Consider the following 27,288-nt stretch of genomic DNA (forward strand, 5'->3'; position numbering starts at 1 on the left):
CACTGCTTTGTGGGCTTCACATTTATCCACCACGGCTGGAGAGGGATTCAAAAGGGGTTCAGTTTGTCAGTTATTCCAACCAAGGCTGTCCATTTGTGGGGTGCCTGTAGGGAATGTAACATTAGGAGCCGATTTTTCTTAGCAGAAAGTAGAAAATCTGCATGGAGTTTCTAAAGAGAACTCTGAGTGTAGTTCATTCTGGAACACATAATTACTTCATGCTGAAATCAAGAAGTCAGTATGTGATTGTCCTCACAGATGTGCTGGTAAATTACAACCCATGCCTCGTCACTGCCATCGACCAAAAGATACCCTTTGCTGGATGCTTAAAATAATGATCTTTCCTTATGTAAATTAATGGGATTGTGGGTAAAATGTAGCACTGTGTTCCAAGGCGTTTATGATGACTCATGACATGGCTCAGGACCTGAGGAAGTCTTCTGATGAGGTTTAATTTTATCATAGGTACTTGAAAGGATGTGTGCATGCTCACACACATGTGCCCATACATATACACAAATTTTTCTTTCTCTCCTTTTTATTCACTTCATTTCCCTCTTAAAACGAGGCTACAATCATCTCTGCTGACTCCTGCACTTTTAACATAGTGAATCAATTCTTTGAGGATTTCATACATCTGCACAATGTATTTTGATCATATCCACCCTCCCACTTTTCCCCCTAACTCATCCAACACCCACTCCTTACTCTCCTACACCACCCCCTTTCAGACCCTCCTTTTTCTGAAATAACCCGCTCAATCCAGTTTGTGCTGCCCTTATTCTCATGAATGTCGGTCAATACTGGAGCTACCAGTTGACCTACCGGGGCCTACACCCTTAAAGAAAACCCAGCAGCCATTAACTGTTGGCAGCTTCACAGCAAACGGTGCCAGGCTTATGATCCCCCTCCTCGGTTCCATGCTAGCATGTTCACTGACTTGATCTTGTACGCACAGGACTGACGAGAACCACAGCTGCTGTGACTCCATTTGTGGTGGTGCACAGCTTTTACCTCAGAGATCCAGAGGAGAGGCAACTGGATTTCTGTGAGTTACAGGCTTGCCAGGGCCACATAGAGAAACTGCAACCGCCCCTAATATATGTTTCTCGAAAGGTCTTCACTGATTGAATGTTTATTTGTCTGTTAGGGGAAAGAAAACTGCTCCCCCCTCCTCCCACAAGAATTATCTTTCCTGACATTCAGTATGTGCTTATCTGTGTAACCTCATTTTCCATAAGCTCTCTGGGTGCACCTCAATGTAGCCCCAATGGTTCCTGCTACATGTGGCCCAGTGAATGGAGGCCCTTTTGGAAATGTGTCAAGAGTGTTCTAACCCGGCACAGTGATCTGAAACTTCAATTCCCCTTTCTCCCTGGTATACTGCTATAGTTTGAAATGGCCCCCATAGGTTCAGGTAAATCACTACAAGGCCCCCAGTTAGTGGCAATGTTTGAGGAGGAAGTGGAGCCACGCTTGATGAAGTGTGGAAGCAAGCTTTAAGAACTCATAGACTCACTCCACTTCCTGTTCACTGTGTCTACTTCCTGTGTGTGGCTGAGAATGGGATCTCTGAGCTTCTTGCTCCTATGACCTGCTGGCATGCCTTCACTACTGTTACAGACTGTCCCTCTGGAAGGGTAAGCAAAAACAGACCCTCCCTTCTATAAGCCGCCTGGGTCATGCTGTTCTGAAAGAGCAACAAGAGAGTAGCTGAGATGTCACCCATACCAAGTCTCATCTTGTCTGTGACGTTTTCTGTTTCATCCTGTCTGAGAACTCACTCATCTTTTCACACAAGCAAAGTTTCATGTGTTTTGGACTCAGCAACCAGAAACACTCTATTCCCAGACTCAGGAAGGATGGACAAATCAGCTGGGTTAACTTACAGAAGCATTTTAAGTAGAAGACAGTCTAGAAGGGAAGTTCTGCTGAACATTCCCAACATCTTCATTACATAGTTGCTTTGGAGTCAGGGGAACCTAGTGAGTTCATAGTTAGAGAGATACAAATTTAATCACCTTTATAGGTACAGAACCATTACCATCCTGCTGTGGAATAATCCTCTTGTACACTGTGAAGATTGGTCACTCGAATTGGTTTAATAAAACACTGATTGGCTGGTAGCTGGGCAGAAAGTTAGGTGGGAAAGCCAAACCAAGAATGATGGGAAGAAAGAGGGCAGAGTCGCCGGGTGGTGGTGGCACACGCCTTTAATCCCAGCACTTGGGAGGCAGAGGCAGGCGGATCTCTGTGAGTTCGAGGCCAGCCTGGGCTACCAAGTGAGTTCCAGGAAAGGCGCTAAGCTACATAAAGAAACCCTGTCTCAAAAAAAACCAAAAAAAAAAAAAAAGATTTATGGGTTAATTTAAGTCTAAGAGCTAGTCAGTAATAAGCCTGAGCTACTGGCTGAGCATTTATAATTAATTAATATTAGGCCTCTGAGTGGTTATTTGGGAACTGGTAGGTGGGAAAGAGCCCTGTGTTTACATCTTCCTCCTCCTTCTCTTCCTCCTCCTCCTCTTTCTCTTCTCTAAGAGACAGGGTCTTGCCATGTAGACTAGGCTGGCCTTCAACTCAGAGATTTGTCTACGTCTACCTCCCAAGTGCTGGGATTAAAGGCATGTACCACCATGCCCTGACTTTATATTTCTTCCTGAGGGAGCTTCAGTTTGTGTCTTCACAGGAATTTTTCAGTTTCGTGTATGTTATCACTGTTAAATGTTGTTGCTAATAGAAATCAAAGTTGAGAACAGAGAGACTCATGACTAAGGAACAATTGTAGTTGCTGAGTCTGTAGCAATATTTCCTTTAAAACATGATTTACAATTTCATGTGTGTATATGACATGGCACAAACGGGTAGGTCAGAGGGCATCGTATGGAAACAGTCCTCTCTTCTACCTTCACGGGGTTCCAAGGATTGAACTCAGATCACCCAGGCTTCATATGTCTTGCCCACCAGGTGTGTTCTTTTTCTTCTGTGATACTGGTTGCCTCCCCCTCCCCCAAATTTTATAAGCTTCTCAAAAAACCAATTTCAGTTTCATTGGTTTTTAGCTGTCACTCTTCTGTTAGCTCTTCCATTGGTTTATGTATGTTCTTATGTTACTCAGCTCCATTTAGCCTTACTTCTCAAGATGTGTGTGTGTGTATGCATGCGTGTGTGTGTGTGTGTGTGTGTGTGTGTGTGTGTTTCAAGTGTTTGGTGGATACACGTGTGTGTGTGTGTGTGTGTGTGTGTGTGTGTGTGTGTGTGTGTAGCCAGAGATTTGAATCAGGTATTCTTCCTCAGGCTCTGCCCATCTGAAGCCCGATGACAGGGCTAAGCTGCTGACCAGTGAGCTGCAATCCCCCTGTCTCCACCTCCCAGTGCTGGGTACAGGTGTGCTCCACAGCACCTGGTTTTACCTGGGTTCTGGGGTTGAACTCGGGTCCCCATGTCTGCACAGCAAGCACCTCACTGACTGAGCCGTCTTCCCAGACTCGTCATTTCTCAGGAAATTTTTAGGATCTATTTTTTACTGTGTGTGTACATTCATGGTTTAAGTCCTTTAAGTTCTCTTTCAGTGCTGTTTTGACTTTCTCACACCACATACTTCCTGATTTCCCCGTGGTTTCTGCTTGGACTCAGAGATCTTCTGCACTGTGTTAATACCAAGTGTGAGGATTTTCCTGGTGGCTACTGACTTGCTCAGCCCCTGCTCTCTGGCTGGGTTTAAGCTGTGACTATGATCTTGCTTTGAGGGCTGTGGTAAGGGATTCTGCACAGGTATCTGAGCCCTGAAGTGCGTGCTTTCTCATTGTGTGCCTTCTGGCTTCCACACCCATCCTCTTGCCTTTCAGGGTCTTCATAGCTCTCATCTGATCCAACAGAACCATGGTAAACTTGATAGGAAGTCAAATGGATGTTTGATCATAAGATTAAAAGACTGGCCAGGTGATGGTGGCACACTCCTTTAATCCTAGCATTCAGGAGGCAGAGGCATCTCTGTGAGTTCGAGGCCAGCCTGGTCTACAAAGTGAGTTCCAGGAAAGGTGCAAAGCTACACAGAGAAATCCTGTCTCAAAAAACAAAACAAAACAAAAATTAAAAAAAAGAGAGAGAGATTAAAAGACTGCCAACATTCACATAGGGATTTCACGGAGATCAGTCAAATCATGTACAAATCATGAATTCTTCAACTCGGGAATAGGGCACTGGAAATACATAACAGGATTTTAGTCCAACTGGAGAATTAACAGGGTGGGCAGAAACATGGCATGAGGACTCTCTTGTTTGTCAATCTCTCCTTTGACACAAATTACCCCTTTCAGTCTTCTCAGTTGCCTCCTAGGGCAGTCAGCAAATGGGCTATATGAATCAATACTCCATTTGACAGCAGAGCCACCAAAGAGTGATACTAGCTTCCACAGAGGTGTGGCTCTGTGCTTACCAATGGTCACAGTCATAGCCATCATTGTCAAGCTCTCCAGAACTGGAATAAAACTATATAATATTTAATATAGCCCAACTTCTCGTCTATGATTTCAAACCTTAAAGACATGCTGTTAGTGACTTAAATATGAGTTAAAATAAGAGAACATTTTAAAGATTTTATATTTTGAAGACACATGAAAAATACCTGTGGATGAAATAACATTTTTATAAAAACAAAGTTTAATTACTTGTTTATTGAAAGAGTATATGTGTCCTGCACAGCTTGTCCCAGAAGCCTGGCTGGGATGGCCCAGAGCTGAAGAAAGACAAACATACAAGAGAAAGCTGGGATCAGGTGGGCTGTGTTTCCTGATGAAGGGCACCTGCCGCACCCTGGAAACTCAGCTGGTTTATTATGGGCCGCAGGGAGGGGCGAGCCAGTCTGCGGAAGCAGTCTGGCTCGCAGTCAGCAGCAGGAGGAAGCTAGCTTTTGCACACACTGGCCAATCATCCATAAACACTCACACTTGGACAGGAGGGAGGCTTTCCCAGGCCTCTGAGGCTCACTCGAGAAAGCTTGGCCACTCCCATGGGTCTGCGGCACTGCGGTCTTGCTATGGCTGTATCTACATCAACAGTATACATCTGCTCAGACTTCATCTGCGCCCCACAAGTGTACTGAAGAACAAAACAAAAAACTTTTGTTTAATCTCAAATGAACAGCACGTGACAGTATTTGTTAATGGGGACATTTGGGGAAACAGCTCAAAAACACAGGCTCTCATATCTGGGTCTTGTCTTGGTATTGTTTGTTGTGTTGTTTGAGACAGGGTCTCCTAGAGCCTACACTGGCCTCAGACTTGCTATGTAGGTGAGGATGACTTGAACTCATGATCCTCCAGCTTCTGCTATACAAATAACTGGGACCACAGGCTTTTCTTACCACACCGGTTCCTGTAGTGCTGGGGATGGACCCCAGGGCTGTGTGTGAGGGGGGGGTGAGCTCTCTGCCCACTGAGCCACATTGCCCATCCTAGCTGTAGGCCTTACACAAGTCATCTCCTGGTGCATAAAGAGACCAAGCCACAGAACTTCTTTATGAAAGGTCTCCTTGGACGTCCAATAAAGTATATTTTCTTCATCAATGCCTAGAGTTGGCCACCAGTAACCACAGGGGCTTGTTTACATGGGTTACTTAGACATCAGAAGTGGAGGTGAGGGGTTACTTTTGTGGAAAGCACTTGCCTAACGCTCAAGTTTCATCCCCAGCACCCCTGTCTCCCTCCTACCAGCTCTGACACCTCCACCACCACTGCCATAACCACCACTGCCATAACCACCGCCTCCACCACCACCTCCACCACTGCCATAACCACCGCCTCCTCCACCGCCACAACCACCACCTCCACCACCACCATAACCACCGCCTCTACCACTGACATAACCACCACTGCCATAACCACCACCTCCTCCACTACCATAACCACCACCTCCACCACCGCCATAACCACCACCTCTACCACTGCCATAACCACCACCTCCACCACCACCATAACCACCACCTCCACCACTGCCATAACCACCACCTCCACCACTGCCATAACCACCACCTCCACCACTGCCATAACCACCACCTCCACCACCACCTCCACCACCACCATAACCACCACCTCTACCACTGCCATAACCACCACCTCCACCACTGCCATAACCACCACCTCCACCACCACCTCCACCACCACCATGACCACCACCTCCACCACTGCCATTACCACCACCTCCACCACTGCCATTACCACCACCTCCACCACCACCATAACCACCACCTCTACCACTGCCATAACCACCACCTCTACCACTGCCATTACCACCACCTCCACCACTGCCATAACCACCACCTCTACCACTGCCATAACCACCACCTCCACCACTGCCATTACCACCACCTCCACCACCACCATAACCACCACCTCCACCACTGCCATAACCACCACCTCCACCACTGCCACTGCCATTCTGCAAGCTCCAGGCTGTTACCTAATCTGATTCCAGGCCAAGCTGGGTCCTCTACTGGCTTCTCCCCTCAGTGTTTCCCAGGAAAAAGTGGGCAGCGACTCCCTATGAGGCGGCCCCAGTGAGGGAAGGGCAGACAATGGCCAGCAGGTTTTCCAAATCAATGAAAGAATTCGGGGTCCCACTGAAGGTGACTAATCAGCTTTACTTAGGCTTACATTACTTGTCTTTACTAGAGCTTAAAAATAATTTTATTTTAATAATTAAAGTATGATTTGCATTTATGGATTAATGCTGTTGAGGCTATCTCATGTTTGAGTTTATGGACACTCAGGTTTTGTTTTTTGGATTTGTTTTTTTAATATTTTTTTCCTCCCAAGATAACTTCTTGAGATAAAAGCTGCTGATTCATAATCAGATTAACTTAGAAATTTGTCTAAGCCAGAAGAGGAAAAGGGGAAATGGAGACCAGCAGAAGGGTAGAGGCTGTGGTTTAACTTTTATGAGGAATAAAATGTACTAGAATCAAAACTTGAGGTTGTTTATAATGAAAAAGGCAGTAGGAATGAATTTGGAAATAGGAAACCCAAACCTTGCCTTGCTGGCATCTGCCCTGTGTGTGTGTGGTTCTCCGAGGAAGGAGGAATCCGGCCCAGGTTTGTCCTGGGAATGCCCTGTTTACTACCAATGACATTTCAGGAATGCACTGTCTGAGGTGACAGTAACTTTCCCCACAAGACAGCAGGGATGTATCCTGAGCTGTGAGGGGCTTTGCTGCAGCTTGGTTGTGGTAATTGTGTTGTGTTTCTGTCTCCTGAGGCCTAGCAGTTACAATCCCATTTAGCAGGAACAAGCAAATACTGAGCTCGATAGTGTCTCAGCCTTTCAAATGAAGCTGAAATATCACTTCGGAAGGTGGCTGGGGACACAGGCAATAAAACTGTTTTGCTTGACGATGCTGCAGTGGTACCCTTGTTCCTGTGCTCAGACCCATCAATCCTGCTGCGCATCCTGCAGCCCTTTCCCCTTGAGGACAACCTGTTACCATGGATACTTAAAAACATGGCCAAATGACTAAAATTTGTGTCCAAATCATTGCTGTGTTTCCCCCAGTGTTTTGGCCTTCTCCTTGGGAAGAACACCCCAGGGAGGGGGCACAGCATCTGCCAACCCCTGTCCCCTCATCCACTGGTCCAGATCTTACCATTTATCTGCCTGGGCCCCACGTTAGGGTTCTGAACCCATGGATTCTACTGTCCACCCACTCTAAACCCCAATGATTTCCCCGCACTGACTCCCACTATGCATCGTCTCAGGGATAATTACTCTGACTTCTAAGACCTTTTTAATTTCTCTCTTTATCCAGATCTGAACATTCTCTTTGACTTTTGTTTTTAGCTTAAGCAAAATACTTGCCCCAGAAAGTCGGTTCAAGAATGAATTTAAATATAAGACTTAATTGGCCTCATTAGTCTATTTTAACTCTCTGTAGACCTTGCACACATTGCTAACCATTATTCATTCAATAGAATTTGCCCATGTCTATCACCCTGACAGACAGGTACATAAAGGAAAATGAAGTGGTCTTGGTGTTCTTCATGGACTGATACCTGGGTCACAGCGCTGAGTAACACTGGCCACAGCAGAAGGAAATGACCGAGCTGAGCCCAGGAGGCTCACCCAGGCAGCACTGGCTTCCAAGGCAACGGCTGAAGAGAGAGTGAGGAAAGGGAGAGGGAGGAAAGGGTGACATGGTCACCAGCTTGGGAAGAAGGAATGTCACCCTGGCGAGGTACTCGGCCTGCAGGGGAAACTGTCATAATTACTGGCCAGGGCCACAGCATTGAAAAAATTCTACATTTTATCTAAATGGGGACAGTTTCCCAAAGCCACAGTAATGAGCACTGCAGATGTTGCTCCTCCATTCCTCCACCCCCTGCGGACCCCCAACTGTGCTGGGCAGTCCTCGGACATTCTGCCATTCTTTGGTCAGTCAGTCTTGGGCCCCAAAGAAAGCTTTTTGACCCACCTCTGTTGGTTCTCGCTTTCCCCATGACACTCCCCCGTCTGTAAGCAGACACTGAGCACTCTGGTTTCCCAACCCAGGGACTGCCCTGGACAGATTTGATCAGATTAGACCCAATCCATTGTGTGATTTTCTTCCACCAACTTTTCAATGATATTATAAATAACATTTAGATGTTCCACTAGTTACACTGTAGATAAAACATTGCTGCAAATAGCATTTAAAGATCAACAAGTTTTAGTCAAGTACATTAAAACTGTTGTATCTAGTCTATAACTAATAGTATTCCCAGGAATTTCCCCCAATAAACACAAACATACACATAGTCAGGCAAAGCTTACAATAAAGGTGTTCTGTGTCAATGACTTTTCTTGTCTCTGTGAACAAATTCCCAACAAGAAATGGATTTTGGGATTGGTTTCAGCTAGAGGAGCTATTCCACCATGCTGTGGAAGGCAGGTGATGGGCAGCTGTGCACAGCTGGCCGTCTGGTCTGCAGCAGCTGCCTGCTCACATCTTGGCAGACCAGAAAGTTGAAGACTGAAGCCAGAAACAAGGCTCTATAACCTTTAAGACCCAGTGCCCTCTTTCTTCCAGGTAGGCCCACCTTCTAACAGTTCTATATCTTTCCCAAATAGCACCCCAGTTGGGACCAAGAGTTCAAACCCATGAGCCCTTGGGGGCATTTCACCTCCAAATAATAACTGCTCTTAGAAGATTTGGGCATGGTAATCCAACTATAAAGAACTCAATGTAATTAACAAGGATATGGATAAGCAAGTGGTGTATGCAGCATATTTCCTAGTGATGAAAAAGGAATACATTATCAATGCATGCAATATGGACAAATCTCAGAACCTTCCACTGAGATAAAGGAGCTGGCGACTGGAGAGGTGCCTCTGTGGATAAAAGCACTTGTGGCTCTTGCAGAAGCCTTGAGTTTGGTTCCCAACACCCACATTAGGTGGCTCACAAATCACCTATGACTCCAGCTTCAAGGGATCCAACATCTTCCTCTTGCCTTGATGGGTACTACATTCATGTATACACATGTGTTCATACACATGAATACAAGAATAATCAAAATCAAATCACTTTTAAAAGCAGGATGACATGCACACAGAGAAGGAAACTGTTTTGTGAGTCTTGCACTGAGAACAAAGAGCAGGCAAGCTGGTGATTCAACAGCGACCCAGACTGACCAGTGTGGGGTGGGTGGTTTTTTGATTCTTTTAATGGGTTTTGGGTCTGGGATAATTTTCATTATTTAGGGGGGTTGGTTACAAGTTGTTGTCAAGGGTTAGGAAAAAGGCTAAGCAAAGGAGATTAGATTTAAGGTTCTTGTTTAGAAAAAAAGAAAGAAAAGAAAAGAAAAAGACAATTACTAGTTTTAAATACTTTACATTATTACCAACTATTAGGATATAAAGAAATGAAAGTTAGTAGTTAGACATTACAATAGAAATTGTAGTCATATTAGATATGTTTTAAAAATTGAGCAGATATATTTTAGACAGGTCATCTTCAAACCCTTCAGAGATCTACTGAATATGGCATTTAAAATGTTTTAATAACTTAGAAATTTTTCTTTTTTGAGACATGTCAGCTCCTGGCAGTACCAATCTACTTCAGAGAAAATATGGGCATTAAAGAATCTGCATATGGAGTTAATTTTCATTGTGGCAAAAGTTAGCCACTGGACAACAAAGTATCCTCGAATCAACAGGACAAAATGGACAGACAGAACACAAAACAAAGGACTACTGATTCCTGCCAAAACAAGTGTGGTTATGGCTTTATCAAAAGGCATCTTCTGAGGCCAGGACAATATGGCACCATCCCTGAAGTGGCCTTCGCAATCCAGAAAAGGAACAGTGCCCTTTTCTTTGAAGGCAGCTGAACAGGCAGTGGGCCGATGGCTTCTGTTGTGCAATGGAACAGCAACTGAAAGCTCACGCCTCTGGATAGTAGACTGGCATTTAATAGAGGGATGTGGAGAAGAAGGGGATGCTGAGATGAAGCCATATATACACAACCAAGAAGAATGGACAGCTGAATTCAAAAACCGTCAACAATTTCCAGAATTTAAAATCCTGAATCACGACATGACACTAGTGGAATTCAGGTGTTTCTGGTACATGGACTGCTCTCACCCAATGTGAGGTTGAACTGTTGACCTTGTGTACAACCTACTTCACAAATGAGTCTGTCAGATACGCTAAGCCTATAGGCTGAAGATGATGCCCTAACACTGTGGAGAAACCTCAGGTGACTGTCCAGGCAGCTGGCTGTTTCTGTCAACTCACAAAATTTTTGGAAGTTGCTTGCGTGCACTTCCTGTTTTTATTTTTGTTAGCTAATATTATTTCCTTCTTGGGTCTCTGAGGGAGTTGAAGATTAGTTAGTTATAGTTGAAGATTAATTAGGATAGAAAGTGAATTAGATACATTTTGGACTTACCAAAATAGGATAGATAAGGGAATTATTTTCTCTGATTTGTCAAATACAAATGGACTAGACATCATTTAGGTATTTGTTACTTGTATATATTGTATATAGTTATTGTACTTTTGTATATAGTTTTTCTTTTGTTAGTTATAACCTTTTGCTTTTTTCTTTTTATTAAAATAGAAAAGGGGAAACATGGTGATATTTTATTTGTACTGAAATGTGATTTTAATTGTATGTTAATAAAGAAAGTTGCCCTGGGGTCAGAGCTATTAGAGCCATAGCAAGAGCGTGGTGGTTAGAAGAGCTAGGTAGATTTCTGTGTGTTTAGGGATACAGCCAGTATTGGAGACATATGCCTTTAAGACCTGGAGGGCAGTACTTATAGGCAGTGATGAGGCAGTCACGTGTTTGGGTTTACAACCAATGAGAAGGCAGAACAGAAAGACTATGTAAAGACAGACAAACAGGAAGTAGCTGTCTCTCGGGGAAGCTAGGAGCACTGCAGGAGGTAAGATTTTAGCTCTGAGCTCTGACCTCTCGGCTTTCTCTTTTACATTGGTTCTGTGTTTCTTATTTTAATAAGACGATTGGTTACATCTATAGACCAGGAAGGAGGACAGCGTGAACGCCCAGGTTGAGGAAAGTGATAGGGATGTAGGCTGTAGGTGTGCGCAGTGTTGAAACTCACTGAACTGTGTGCTCAAGACTTCAGGAGTCACTGTATGTTTCTGATCTAAAATGGTAAAACTCAATATTAGATGTCAAAAAGTAGGTTTGCTTTTCAGTTACATGGACCAGCCATCCTGAGGTTACCATCTGCCTATCTTAGGCCTTCAGGACTAGCTAACAGCAGTAGCCAAGAGCCATGCTAGGTGGCTCAAAACTTGCCATGTGACTGCACCAAGCCAAGCAAGAGCTGTTTATTGTGAAATGTAGAGGGGAGGCAGGCTACACGTGGAAAGGAAGTGTAAAGTCTCCTGACTCTTTGTATTGGCCAAGTGTTGAAATGAGATGTGGATACAGGACAAGAATATTTCAGCTGCTCTTCTTTCTTAAATGTAGAAATCAATTTTATGTTAGTCCCTGTTTATATTCATTGGATAGGCCTGAATTATCATGTATCTTTAGTGATGGTCTAGAAATAGAGACTTCATGTCCCATTGATCTGTCATTTGTCTGTCTGTCTATCCATACATCCACCTATCTATTCTGAAAGAATAGAAACAACTAAACAAGGGCAGCACTAAGCGCATGCTCTCGCCCCATTGTTGGCAATATTCTACGTTAACAGGATAGATACAGGATTAGGGAGAGAGCTCAGTGGTCAAAGCACTTTCCACTCAAGTTGGAGGGCAGTTCAGACCCCAGAACCCACTAAATGCCAGGCAGGCATGGTGACCTGTGCAATTCCAGCCCCCAACAGCAGAGACAGAGAATCCCCACCTAAGGTGGCCAGGAACAGTAGCCATATCACAGAACTCTGGGCTTGACTGAGAGACCTTGCCTCCTTGAATAAGACAGAAGATGACCCATGATATCAATAATGGGCCTCCACATGCTTGAGCACACCAGTGAATGTGCTCCACATACATGCATGTCCACACATGCACAAACAAGTATACACACGCACATGCAGCATACAGAAAACAATAGCAGGAAGTGTAGATGCGTGAAGAAATGGGCCAGGAAATGTACAGAGTGTGAGACATTGTATGTTACAACAAAGAACTGTTCAAAACAAAAGATCAGGTATGAAAATAACACAAATGGATCATTTTTCAAGGGACTTCCAAGGGCAGAGCAGGTCACGTGTGCATCAAATGACAGTACCACCAAACTACAAGCTACCACGTAGGGTAAAACAAAGGAGTCCTTGTGCCTGTAATCATGTCAATACATAGATAAAGCACAACATGCAGATATGGCTTATAACCATATTTAACTCCATTTCTAGGGATCCAGTGCATTTTGGCCTCCACAGAAACCTGTGTGCATGTGATATACAAAAACTCATGAGGGCACACGCATGCACATAAGTTTAAAAAAACATAAAGTGCTACTATCATCATTTTTGTGTGGGGGTGTTTTGCCTACATGCATGTCTGTGTACCACTTGCATGTCTGGTGCCACAGAGACCAGAGAGGGCATAGCATTCCCTGGAACTGGAGTTACAGACAGTTAGCTGTTGGCCTCCATGTAGGTGCTGGGAACTAAACCTAGTCCTCTGCCAGAGCAAGGGCTCTTAACCATGGAGGCATCTCTGCAGCCCCAATAAGTAAACATTTTAGAAAATGGGAAAAAGGGGACTTATCAATAGATTAAAAAAAAACTTGAGTTTAAGGACCTTATTTGCCTTAATAGTCTTAAATAATAGTCTTAAAACATCTCCCCTTATTTTAACTGTAAAGGGGGTTGTTTTACTTTAGAAATATGATTTTTAGTTATGATATTTTCCTGGCTTGGTGTCATCATATCATCAAGAAGATTCAATCACTGGATGAGAAAAATGAACCTAACTGAAGTTTGGTTTAAAAACGATCATTAGAACCATAGTTCTAATATGAATAGTTTTTATAAAATCTCTGTAAGATATTTAGAGATGGAAGGTTTTGATATCCCAAGGAAATTGGCAGCAATAGGTATCATTAAAAATACTAGTTATAAAACTAACCAGCAGACGCGATCAGTCAGCAAGCAAGAGAAATGCAGAATGTAATATTCTCATGTTTCAGGCATGCCTGCCGCCTCTGTGTTTGGAAATGCTAAATTTTTAAGTAATGTTAACCGGTCTTTTGTAAACCTTGCATTGACAGTTTTCAAAATATTTCATGGAATTTAAAAAAAACAAAAAACAGCCAACTATAATACTAGGGAGATGTTCAGTGGGTGAGGCCACTTACTTTGCAAACCTCAGGACCTGAGTTCTAATCCCCAGCACTAGAGCAAAGAGCAGGGCATAGCTGATTGTGCCTGCAAAGGGAGCACTGGGAGAGGAGATGGGCAGACCTTAAAAGCTCAGCTAGTGCGTATAAAATGATGAGCTTCAAGGTCGTCACTGGTTGAGGGAGGGACCCTGCCTCAGGGAATACGGTGGAGAGCCGTAGAGGGAACACCCTCCATCCTGCTCTGGGCTCCTCATGCCCACACATAGGTGCACATATTCACATACATATACATCACACACACACACACACACACACACACACACACACACACACACCTTAAATAAAAACACAGCATACTAGAGAAACATAATAAAGATTTCGTGGAAATAGGCAAAAAGAAAAAAATAGAAAAAGAAAATTACTGTGGCAGTCAGAATGAGGTATCCCCTATAGCCTCAGACATTTGAGCAGTTGGTCCCCAATCCTGGCACTGTTTGGGGGCACAAGAGGTGTGGCCTTGCTGGAGGAGGTGCATCACTGGGGCCGGGAGCTTTGGGGTTCCAAAGCCTTGAGCCATTCCCCAGTGTACTCCCAGTTGGTCCCTGCTTGCAGTTGGAGATATGCGTTTCAGCTGTCCTCCCCATGCCATGCCCACCAGGCTTCCCTGCCACGGTTCTCATGGACTCCTGTCCCCCTGGGACCATAAGCCCCAATAATCCCTTCCTTCTAGGCGTTGCCCTAACCATACTGTTTAATCACAGCAACAGGAAAGTAACTCATACCATTCCCTGTAAGAGTAGATGTTCTTAGGTTCACACTATAGAAGGGTTACATTTGTTGCTCTGCTACTATAACCCTATACGAAAAATAAAGGAATAAAGCTGTTACGTGCTCTGATGCAGAATAATTAAAATCACATTACACACAGGCAGTAATTGGATATTTAGCCCTCAGCATTGCAAGTCAGTCCTATCCCAATAACTCTATAATTAAAAGCAACAGAGCCAGCTAATTTATTAACTTCTTGTTTGTATAATAACAAAACCTCTTTTTCAAAGGGCATGAGGTGCTTACTACAGGGCACACAGCCCAGGTTATCAGAATGTAGTACACAGACTTCCACAGATGCGTGCCAGGTGGGGATGTGGAGGTGAAGGCATCCACTTTTGAAAAAGAACCCAAAGGATCTTCGTGGGGAAGGAAGAGGTAGCTTAGAGGCCAGGAGTGCAGCCTGAGCTTGCAGAACTGAGTCAGTTCCCAGATTCAAAACTGCCTGAGACTCCAGTACCAGGGATCCAGAGGATCAAATGCCCTCTTCTGGCCTTGGGTGCGCGTGCTTTGACACATGTAGCACACACACACACACACACACACACACACACACACACACACACACACGCACGCACGCACGCACAAGTGTAACATATACACACACAAAAGAAAACCATATATATTATATACTTTTTAAATTTTTTTCAAGAATTCTTGAAGCTGGAGAGTACTATTGCTCTTACAGAGGACCTGGGTTCAGTTCCCAGCACCCATGTAGGGACTAACAACTGTCCCTAACTCCAATTCCAGGAAATTTGATGACCTCTTCTGACCTCTGTAGGTGCAAACTGATACACACAAGCAAACCACATGCACATAAAATAAAATAATGTTTTTCAATCAAATCTCATCCTCAGAAGATCAAGGATTCAGCACGTGGTCGAATGTCTCCCAAACATGGCAATGGCACCATCAGATCTGGACTCTGCCCAGAAGTCTCCTCTGTGTAAGGCTTGGTCCTCATTATGCTATGAGAAGATAGTGAGGCTTTAGGAGGTAAGGTCTAGGGGCAGATTTAGGTCATTGGGAGCGTGCCTTCCGTGATGGGTGAGAGAACCATGTAGGATACAAGCCACTGGCTGTGCCTATATGGGCCTGTCTTGAATGGGTTATATGAGGTAGGAAGACCCACGATAAAGTTTGTTCATGCTGATCCCTGAATTTGGGTCGCGGGCTGAGTAAAAGGGAGGAGCCAGCTGAGCTGAGAATGCCTCTCCCTAACTGTGGATTCAATGCAAGCAGCTACCTCAAGTTCCCGCCTCTGTGACTTCAGCGCCATCGTGGACTGTATCCTGGGACTGAAAGCCAAAATAAACCCTGTCTCTCTTGAAGTTGCTTTGGTCAGGACATTTCATCCTGGCAACAGGAAAAATAACAAAGATATCCATTCTCACTCACTTTCACATGCTGAGTTCATGGCAGGTTGAGTTTCACTTCTGTGCTTCTGGGAAGGAATGTCAGAACTAAACATTTCCCTTAAACTATATCAAAATAACAAACTTGAGACATGAATATAAAACTCTACCAGTTGGGATAAAATCTCTTGGCCCTAGAACTAAGCACAAAGTACTCAGCTTGAATACATGGAAGTGGTAATAATTAATAGTACAGGATTGAAATGCCAGCTTTAATAGGTGTCCCCCGGGGGCATTTAACAAAAGTCCAATTTAAAGAGCATCCACTGTGCTGTGCAGATGACCTCTCCAGGTACCATGTGATGAGGGAAGCTGGCATGTCCCAGAGCTCCTCAGAGAGCAACTGTACCATCATGGAGTCTTTAGAGCTGAGTGACTCTGACCACTTGGGGGACTGGAACCCAAACCTTTGGTGGCCCCCTGAGTGGGACGATTAGAAATACAAGGCTGACCAGGTGTTCTGTTTGAGTACAATGATTTTCTTGTTTTCCTTTCTGGGTGCATCTGAATTTCCCTTCCACTTGAGCCTGAATTAATAGACATGAGTATATAAAAATTAAAGTGACTGTGCTAGGAGGGGGCTGGTATGTGAAGTGCTTGTCTTGGAAGCAGAAGAACATGAATTCAACTCCATCAGTCACGGTGGCAGATGCCTGCAATCTCAGCTAGGGAGGCCGAGGCAGCAGGTCCCCTGATGCAAGCTAGCCTAGCTTACCCAGGTGGGGTGCAGGTCCCAGTCAGAGACCCTGTCTGGAAAAAAGCAAGCCATTGGCCCTGAGGAATGACATTCTAGGTTGTTTATGGCCTTTGTATACTCATGTATGTGCATACACATACATGTTCATAACACACAGAGAAAAGAATGTCTCATTATGCCCTCTGCTACAAAATGTCCGTAATTAAACAGAGTTACCAGGAGATCATGTATAAAATTTACACCAAGAAGACTCTCCTTGGGACATTGACCCACCCTTCTGCTAGACCAATGCCAAGGGCTGGTCACAGAGGCGGCAGATGCTTGTTCCTCATGCCACCATGCTCAAACACAGGACCCACCTTTGTTCCCATCTTCCTTGCAGAGAAGCTTGACTTGTGTCTTTTCAAAGACTTGTTGCCTTAGAAGGAGCCTCCTGATGTGTCTCAGCTTGGTCTGGAGAGAGCAATCCTCCTGCCTCAGCTTCCTGAGTGCAGAGACTACAGGTGTCTGCCACCACACCTAACTTTCTAATTTTTAAAATGTTGTCCCCTCCCCCTCAGCCTGCAATAGACTTTCTTTCTAGAATCATCCAAAGCCAGAGTACTTCAGAAGGAAATAGTCTGCTTTAACCTACCCACAAAGAGGGGATACTTATTTCTGGTCCTGGGTGTCTACTTTATCTGGAAACTTCAATAAATGGTCTTGGCCTCTTCACCCCTTCACAGCGTCTGTAGAGCTCAACCTTGTGTGCTTGATAAAGAGCTACGGCAAGGCACAGATGCATGTTGTCTCTTTCACATGCTGTGGCAAGAGGCCTGTGTCCGTCCATCTGGCCAGAACTGAAGGATGAGTGTGCCTCCTTCTGAGACGCAATACTAACACGCTCATAGTCGCTCTCCCAAGCCACATTATCCCTCCAGTCTCTATCAGCCGCAACACCGTGTTTCCATCTCCAGCTGTCTTAGTCCTTGTTTCTCTCGTAAGCAGCTTATGACTCAGGGACTCTTTCTGACCTGTTGACCTTGGGATGTTACTTAACTAATTCCCACTCCCATCTGTCACGTTTTTTCAGCATCTTCACTTTATCAACCCGGCGAAACCAGAGTGTCCAGCACAGAGGTTGGCATTTAATCATTTAATTAAATGTTGACTTCCCATTCTACCATTTTAACTTAGTGGTTCCTCTATTACCACTGTTCACTCCTTGCTTTAACTCCTTCCAGTAAGCTACTGCGGTGGTTGGTTTTAATCAGTAGAGACCCAATCTGGGATCAGCTGGAAAGAGTCTCCGTGAGGGATTTTCCAAATCAGGTTGCCTCTGGGTATGTATGTAGGAGGTGTCTTAATTATGTTAGTTGAGGTGAGAAGGCTCTATCTAACATTGGGAGGCATCTTTCCCTGGATTTGGGTCCTGAACTGCATGAAAAGGGGGAATGTGTACATTCATTCTCTTTCTGATCTTGACTGTGGCTGGGATGTGACCAGCTGCCATCTTGACTTCCCCACGGTGACGGACTGACCTGCACTGTGAGCTAAAACAGGCCCTTTCTCCCCCAAGTCGCTTCCCGTCAGGGAGTTTTATCACCGCAACAGGAATGTCACTAGACAGTTGCCTTCCTCCTCCTCCCTTCACCTCTTCAACACTCCCTCACTCGCCCTTCCACCTCCAGAAATTGCCCCAAATGAGTGACTCTCGGAATCGGGAGCACCGGCGACTTCTGGGCAAGTGATGAAAACACCGAAACTATCAACCCCCACCCTAGATCCTGAGTCAGGAACTCTGGAGGCCGAAGCCAGCAATCTGAGGTTCACAAGCCCTCCAGGGCACTCTGACTTTGCACAGAGCCTTAGCTCGCTGTGTCTGCTCAGATGTTTATCTTTGACTCTGCTGTGATGACCCACCCATCTGCTAGGCACATCCTCAACTGCTCGATGCCTCTAGCCCCTGCCACCCCCTCTCCACCCAAGAGTAGCTTAAGGCCTTACAGGGCCTACAGTGAGGGTCGGTGGATCTCTTTTGTAAAGGTTTTTATCACTGCCTCACTATGAAGTGACTTAGTGATAACGTGGCAACTTTGTAACTTTGGGTTTAGTTTACCAGGTGTTTTTGTTACGACCCAAGCAGCTCCTGTATGTCACAAGCCACTCAAGGACCTGCAAGTCTTAGTGTTTTGTTCTTAGTGGATAAATAGAAATATTTCATCACAGGGTACTATAGGTCACACTAATGAAAAACATGGTTTTCATGGTACTTATTTTCTAACAATTTGAAAAGCATCAGTTGACGCAATTACCCTAAACGGTCATCCAAATTGTTTCTCGGTGGGAGAGTTGATATTCTAGATCAGGAAATTAGTTGCTTTCTGGAACATGTGGATTTTTCCTTCCTATTTTTTGCTTAATCTCTGAACCAAATATTTAGGGACTGTAGCGGTGGAGGCTGGGGTGAGAGGCAGGAGACAAAGTGGGATAGAATCTGAAGAAAACCAAGATTTTTTTTATCATGTCAAATAAATCCAATATACAAATATTTGTATTTAATTTGCTCAATATATCTTTCCTGTCTGTTCATACTTCAATAAATGTTATCTAATGCCTAGATAGCTCTGATAACTATGTAGTTCAGTATTTATTAACTACTTTCCATTGTTCTCTAAAAAGTAAAAATTAATTCTCAAATCAACAAAATTTGTAGACATTCATGGTCCCACTACGATCTAATACCAAATGGGTCATGTTTGGGACAATGTCACTCTCTGCCATTCAGGATGGGGTACTCCAGGAGGAAGGCAGAACAAGTCACTCACTCAAGCTGTAATGAAAAGCATTTAGTTTTTATGAGTTGGTCAGAGGCGTGTTCTCAAGGGAGTGTTTCAGAGCTATTCTGCATTCAATCTGTTTCCCCTAGAGGGAGGGAAGAGGGAGCCAATGAACTAAAGCCAGTGAGATGAGTCATTGTTTAGCTCTATTCAAAAGGTTTGCTCAGTTTCAACTCAGCCCCTCGGGTTCAGTGTACCAGTTCTTGGCAAAGACTTGCCTCTGTGATCGTCTCCAGTGACCACAACTCAGACGTGACTTGTCTGTTCTCCGACATCCCTAGATCTGCATCCTCAGTCTCCGTGGTACCCACCATGAAGACTGGTCCCTTATCATATTGATGCCTGAAAATGTTAGGCTGGATGGTGGATGACAGCGTTCTCCTTTCTGACGGTTAATCCTGATCGACAATTGATTGGATTAATGAACACCTGGGGTGTTAGTGGGGCATACCTCCAGGAGCGTCTCAGCGATGGTTTCTAGAGAGGATTGGCGAAAGGGACTAGGATTTTGAACTGAACTAAAGGCACAAAGGAGAACACCAGCCCAGCATCCACGTTCATCTAACTCATCACATTTCCACCAAGTCTAGGCTCCAGGAAAAGTTAAGACCACCTCCTCAAGCTCCCAGGCTTCCTTTAATTTTTCTTGCTTCTTCTGTGTTAAGTCCCTTCATCACCTCAGTTCTCCCCGCCCCCACACACAGGTACCGGTTTCCTGTAAAACTCAACAAATCTTTCAGGAGCTTTCCTTCAGTAGTTCTTGTGGACTCTAGGCCAGTGGTTCTCAACCTGTAGGTTGCAACCACTTTAGGTGTCGGGGGGCGGGGGAGGGGAAACAACCCTTTCACAGGGGTCCCCTAGGACCATTGGAAAACACGGATATTTACACTACGATTCATAGCCATAGCAAACTTACAGTTATGAAGTTGCAACGAAATAATTTTATGGTTGGGGGTCTCCACCACATGAGGAACTGTGTTAAAGGGTCTCAGCATTGGGAAGGCTGAGGACTCCTGCTCTAGAGGATGTTCTGGGGCTTCTCAAGTGTCAGTCTTGGGGTAACACTCCCATAAGTCCCATTGCCCTCTTAGCATCTTTACTCCATGCACAGGACTTTGCCACTTCCTGTCCAACCCTCCCTCCTGTTCTCTTTTCTTTTTTCTGCTGCTTCAGGGGGAACTGGACTCCTTCTGTAATCAACTTACTCTCCCATCAGCCCCCTCCACTCCCTCCCCTGACACATTCTGCTCCCCTGCTTTCACTTCCGACTTTCGGTGGCTGTTACTATGAGCACCCTCTACACTCTGCTGTGAAAACAGGACAATAAGAAAAAGGTCTACTGCCCCGGCTTTGCAAGCCCCGAGAGTAAGCCGCATGGGTGCATGTTTGTTTACATTTTTAAGATTTATCTCCTAAGTGTTTTGCCTCCATGTTTGTCAGCATCACCTGCATGCCTAGTGCCTGGGGAGGTCAGAAGAAAACATGAGATCCCCTGCGACTGGAGTTACAGATGGTTATGGGTCATTGTGAGTGTTGGGAACTAAGCCAGGGTCCTCTGTAAGAACAGTAAGTCTCTTAACCGGGGATCCATCTCCCCTGTTTGCTCTGAGACAGGATTCCAACAAACCCAAGTTGTCTTTTAATCTTGCGGTGTGACTGAGGCTGGCCTTGAACTCCTTACCTCCCTGTCCTACTGTCCAGAGCTGGGTCACAAGTGGACACCCAGCACACTGGCCATTCTTTCAGACCGACCCTGGCTGGTGGTGAGCTTCTTGTGAACAGCAACCTTCCACTGTCTCACAGAAACGTTCTCAGAGGCAGCCAGTAACGTGGGCTGTCACACACTGTGGCCTAACGCCTGCCCTGCGTTGTTTACCAGTCTCTGGTACTCTCCTGTGCTCAGCACTCACCTTGGCTCTCTCCTTGCTTGGCTTGAGGGAGGCCTACATTTCCTCAGTGTGCCTTCCCCGGCTCCTTAAGAGGACTCCCCACCCCCCTGCGCCAGCTTGTCAGAAGTAACTCCTACCAGGTGCACTGCCCTTCAGATTCTAGCTGCCTGCTGTATACACTTTTCACCTTAGATAGTCTAGAGAAAAGACTGGCAAACCTTTTCAATAACGGACAGACAGCCAGTGTTTAAGTCACTGCCAGAACTGCAAAATTCTGTCACCATGTAAAAGAGATGAGTAAATTTGCATACCCCTGAGAAACTCTATTTATAAACACAAGTCATTTGAATTTCATACAATTTCCATGGATCACAAACTATTATTCTCTGGATCAAAAAAAAAAATCTTAAAGTATAAAAAATCTTTCTCAGCTCTTGGTCAAATGTGTGCCAGGCCAGCTCGGCTCTCAGGAGGTGCCAAGCGTGTTCCTGGAGTGTGCCTGAGGCATCTGTTCCTCGCACGGACGGCCATCCCTGCCTCTGTGGAGTTCTTGTTTCCTCTTCAAGATTGGCCCCATTTTCAAGTCAAAATAAAGGGTTGTGTTTAGTGAACGTTCCTAAAGGTACAGATTTTACCTAGTGTGGATTTTGGGGAAACAAGTATAAACATCCTTTTCAGGCAAGGCGCTGACGCCTAGCTTGGTGTTTGGAGAGAAGAACAGTAGTTGAATCCAACATTCAAGCTCTGTTTTCCAGACTGTTGAGAATAAGCTTCAAGCATGCTCTCTTGCTGCTCAGGGCTGGCTTTGTAGCTAATCCTCGGTGAAGCTGTATGCCGGAGCTGGTTAAACCGTGTTCACCGAGTCACCGTGCTCTACAAATGTCAGCACAGGGTCGGAGTGACATCTTCACACGTACAATGTTCAGGTAACTACCACAGTCATGCTGATGCAGAAGGACAGAGTCAAAACAAGCTGCAGGGCAGGGCTGACAGCTCCATGCATAGACATGCTTGTCATGCAGGCATTAGGAGCCGAGTTCAGATCCCCAGACTGAGGTAAAACCCAATACTGTAGCTTAAATGTGAAATCCCAGCATTCTAACAGCCAGATGGGAAGTGGAGACAGGAGGATGCCTGGGAGTTCATATATGTATGTATATGTATATGCATCTATAATTTTTTATTTTTTCATTTATTTTAAAACAAGGGCTGGTGATGGTTAAGGCACTTGCCACTGAGCCTAACAACCTGAATTCCATCCCCAGGACTTACATGGTGAAAGGAGAAAACTTAGACCTGCAAGTTGTCCTCTGATGGCCACACATGCATATATACATATAAAATAAACAAATGCAAAACAAATTAAAAAGCAAGATGAATTGCTACTACAGTATATGAAGAATTATTTTTCTGTAGTTGATGTTTACTTTATCCACATAAATGTAGTTCCTTAGAACTCATTTGGAATCCAGAGTTCTGTTAAGAACATTCTAGTACTCATTTGGTTTTTTTGAGCATACGAAAGACAGATTTCTCTGTGCCCCTTCGTTCTTGGCACACAGGACTGTGAAAACAAGCTCTACCCTCACTCACCCAGAGCCTGCATGTTTATTTTTTGATCCTGGGCCAACTTGGTGCCGTGCATTTTAGCTCTTATTTGTTATATAGCTTTGTTCTTGTCTAAAACCTTCATAGGAAATCATCAATTATGTTATTTTGATGCATGAGAAAAGCAAAGCAAACTAATAATTATACAAGAAAACTATTCAGCTATTTCTAAAAAGTACCATTAGCTAGGACTAGGTGTGAGTCTAAACAAAATCACAAATTTACCTTTGTTCCAATCTATACTTAATTTTAAAAATAACCATTGTGAGATTTCTTTCTGTTTTAATTTTAAAGTTGGCTTTATTTATTATCACCATGAGTGCCCATGTGCATGCACATGCATGTGTGCTTGTGTATGTGCATGCCATGGCATGTGTGTGCATGCACATGTATGTGTGCTTGTGTGTGGGCGTGCCATGGCGTGTGTGTGTGTGTGTGTGTGTGTGTGTGTGTGTGTGTGTGTGTGTGTGTAGGTCAGAGGACAGCCTTAGGGAGGGTTTCTCTTCTTCCACTGGAGGTTCTGGCTATTGAACTCAGGGCATCAGTCCTGTGCCGTAAGTCCTTTACCAGCCGAGCAGTCTTGCTAGTCCTACAGTTTAACTTCTTAAACTCAGTAGAATTAACCTTTCTGTGTCTTCTGTTACTCCATCAATAGTGACCCAGAAGGAGTACTGTTTCTTGAGGGTTCATTTTATTCTAAGTAAAACGTGGCCCTAATTAAAACGGGATTCTCATGGGCTGTCGTAGTCAAGACATGGATTCTGAGGTGTCATTAGTGTCCTTTCAAAGGCATGATGAACGGCAAAAGTGATTACCCTGCAAATTCCAACTCTTTGGGAAATATGGCTGGCTCTGGCAAATATGCTTTTGTTTGAATACAACCTTAAATTAGTTTTAAATGTTTAGAGAAAAATCATAACCAGAAACAAGGCGAAGTAGTTGGATATATCCAGGGTTCTGTTTTCTTTTTCTTTCTTTCTTTTTTTAAAGATTTTTAAAAAAATTGTTCTTAGATTTGTTTTTATTTGTGTATATGTATGTATCCATGTGAACAAAGGCCACTTGTGGCCAGGACAGGGTGTTAGATCACCGGGAGCTTGGAGTTACATCGTGAGCCACTTGACATGGGTGCTGGGGACTGAACTCAAGTCCTCTGGAAAAACAATAAACTCTTCATCTCTGAGAATTAGAGACAGGGGACTCTCTCCCATCCCCTGGAGTTCTGTTTTCTAAAAATTGATTTTTGCTGATATAGTTTGACCATTCTTATTACAACAGAATATTTCATAAACTATTTTGAAGAAAAAGTAGCAGTGTGCATTGGCCAAGGTTCTGTAAGAGTGCCCCAAAAGTCAGTGGTTCAAAGAACACAAAGTCAAACAAGTATCACATGATGTCACCCACATATGGGCACTAAAATAGTGATGTCGTCAAACTAGAGAGTGAAATAGGTCTCAGCAGAGAGTGGGAAGGATAGTGGCAAGGGGCCGGGGAGATGCCGGTTCATCAGGAGAGAGCAATGGGAGGTCTCGGTGTTCTAAGCACAGTAGTCTGACGGGTTAATAGTGAATCATTGTGTATCTCACAAAAGCTAGATGCGAGTAACAGAATGTCTCACCACAAAGAAATGATAAATGTTGGAGGCATTACATATGGTATTACACCAATCTAGTCATTGCATATTATATTTGTGTATTAAAATGTCACACAATACCCCAGGAATATGGGTAATTATTATGCATCGATTGAAAGCAGAACATCTTCTAAACAATGAAGTTTATTTATCTCCTTGGTAACAGCCCCAGACAGGGATGTGGCAGCTTCAGTCAGTGAAGACCCAGGCTGGCAGTATCTCTGCTCGTCCGTAGCTGGCTTCTGGGCTGACTCTGGTGGTCATGAGTGCCCACGAGAGCGGACTGACACAGATGAGCTCCTGGCCAGGGCTTTGCTCTTACAAAGATGAGGCACAAGCTCTTCACATCACTCTGATTCTAGTGACCACACCAGGCCAGAAGATAGCTTTCTGTGTCCATACAAGAGAGGACAGACAGAATGGGAAGCTGCGGTGTCCATACATTGCTTGACTATGGGAAACTATCAATAACCAAGCTGCACATTGCCAAGTACCTGGAAAGCTGTGCCAGCACAGTGAGATACAAGAAATAAACCACTCCACTTATTTCCACATGAAAATATCAGGCAAGGTAAAACCTGAGGCAGGCCTCTCTGACTTAATGTCACCACATCAAAAGGTTTTGGTTACCAAAAGCTCAGAGGGAATAGCCAACTTAAAATGAACCATGTTCTAAAAGCTGGGAATTCATTTTCTCATAGAAAACTGGCCGGGTTCCAAAGTTATTTCAAACAGGCTCGTTTACCTTATGTGGTTTATCCTCACAGCAAAGTAAAAGATGATGTTGTCCTTCAGTGCACCAAACGGAAGAGCTGTTAAGTAGAAATCGTTTGTGCTGTGTTCTTAATAGGTGACAATTAGAGAAGGCACAGAAGGCTGTGGAGAGGAAATGAACAATGTACAGAGTGAATTTTCAGACAGCTGAGCTCTTCAGTTCAAAAACACCAAAACCTCTGGCTCCCTCCTTTAAGGTGGATCACAAGTCAAATGTGGCTGCTTCTATATCCGCCTGCCTTCTAACTAGTTATCCTTATGCCCATGGGGCAGCGTATCTCTTCACCCTTCATCAGAGGAGCTTCTTATGGAGCCGATGGCGGTCTATGCAGACTCACAACTGGTCAAAGTACAGAGAAGTGGCCATGGAGACCTCTGCCCTGAAGTTATATCTCTATCACCCCAGCTCCTCCCCGAGGCTCAGGGATCATCACAGGAGGGGGCTGGAAGATTGTCGGAGATGGAGGTGGGGGAGATTGTTGTGAAGTACTGCTTTCTAGACAAAGCTGTTGCCCTTGTGGATCACAGTAGCTATGGTTGTCCACACACACATGCACAGCATCAAGCCAGTCAACACTCCGTGGAGGAGGGGAAACAGACTCATGAAGCCGCACCCTAGCTCAGCAGCCATTGGCAGTTGTGGCTGCTGGAGGCGGGAGAGTCAGTTTTCTTCAACTGTGTGGCTCCTGGTGGGTCCCCCATGCTCCAGCAGATGGCCCTTCACCCAGGCAGCACTGATTGGACTCAGAGGGGCATAAAGGTGAGAGTGGGACATGTGCAGTGGAGTTGAAGGGAAAGCATACAGTCGGTAGATAAGATCTAAATGTACATTGTATTCGTGAATGAACTTACCAAAGGCTTTTGTTTGGTTTTGTTTCTTTTAAAGTGATTGGTTCTTATCCGTGTGTAACAAGTGGAGTTGGGGAACCATGGAGGAGGAATTGAAAAGCAAAGGAACTGGAAGGTCGTCCCATCTGCCCTCTGCCTTTCCTAGGTGTTCATGTGAAGGAAGACAAAAGAAGGACAAGTTGAGAACAGAGAAAGGGAGTCAAGACTGATGTGAATGATCTCTCCCAGGATATGATGGGAGCTGCGGAACTGAGCTCTTCCTGGTTGGGGCAGGACCACAGGGAATTTGATAACTGCCTACACTGAGGGGTCCAGATTGGGAGAGGCAGCATGTGAGGGGTGTGGAGAGGGAATGGCTACCAGGAAGAGCAATTTGGAGAGAGTGAGACCACTTTCCTTTTTCAATCAGCTCCCAGACATTCAGAGACAGCCATTAAGGAAAGGGAAATACCTCAGACCTTAAGAACTTTCATTGTAGTGGTTTATAAAATCAGTTTAGAGGAAATAAAGCTCCCTCTTCCAGAGTCCCGACAAATGTACCAAATGTCCTTGCGTCTTCCAAACATACATTCACACCTTTCTTCTTGTGGTTTTGCTCCAGTTCGCCGGGTGGTTCCCCGACTGCTTTCAACATGGCTTCTGAAGATGCCTGTTCTTGAGGGAAAAGCTTCATGGGGGCCAGCTTGGGGACATTGAGTCCTGCCTTAAGTACTGAACTATGGAGGGCTGTTCTCTGTGAGTCTGGCTGCAGCAGACTCTAGTTTCTCTCTTGACAGTTGAGCCTTCTGTAGTCACAGAGACACGACAGTTGACCTCCTCAGAAATGGCCTCCAGTTGCTTTCAAAGCTGAGCTCTGTCTAACTGTGCACGGAAAACCATAAAGCACTGTCAAGGTCAGGGACAGCCCGCCTCTGAAGCCGAGAATGGAACAAAGATTCCTTTACAAGTGAAAATAAGCACGAACCCTCCCATTGGTTG

The 27,288-nt window shown here is 44.7% G+C and overlaps 1 long non-coding RNA gene across 2 annotated transcripts; it reads right to left on the reverse strand.

The window, feature by feature from the left end:
- On the reverse strand, positions 1-27,288 carry LOC143272201 (uncharacterized). 2 transcript variants are annotated; one of them, XR_013049635.1, is made up of 3 exons: positions 26,314-27,288; positions 25,433-25,563; positions 1-104 (listed from the first exon to the last, which is right to left on the reverse strand). It is a non-coding gene; the product is annotated as an uncharacterized LOC143272201 (long non-coding RNA). The 2 variants fall into 2 exon arrangements; XR_013049634.1 differs by lacking the exon at positions 1-104 and having other exon boundaries at positions 24,814-25,563.

This window comes from Peromyscus maniculatus, chromosome 3 (assembly GCF_049852395.1).
Source record: "Peromyscus maniculatus bairdii isolate BWxNUB_F1_BW_parent chromosome 3, HU_Pman_BW_mat_3.1, whole genome shotgun sequence".
In the NCBI taxonomy this organism is placed as follows: domain Eukaryota; kingdom Metazoa; phylum Chordata; class Mammalia; order Rodentia; family Cricetidae; genus Peromyscus; species Peromyscus maniculatus.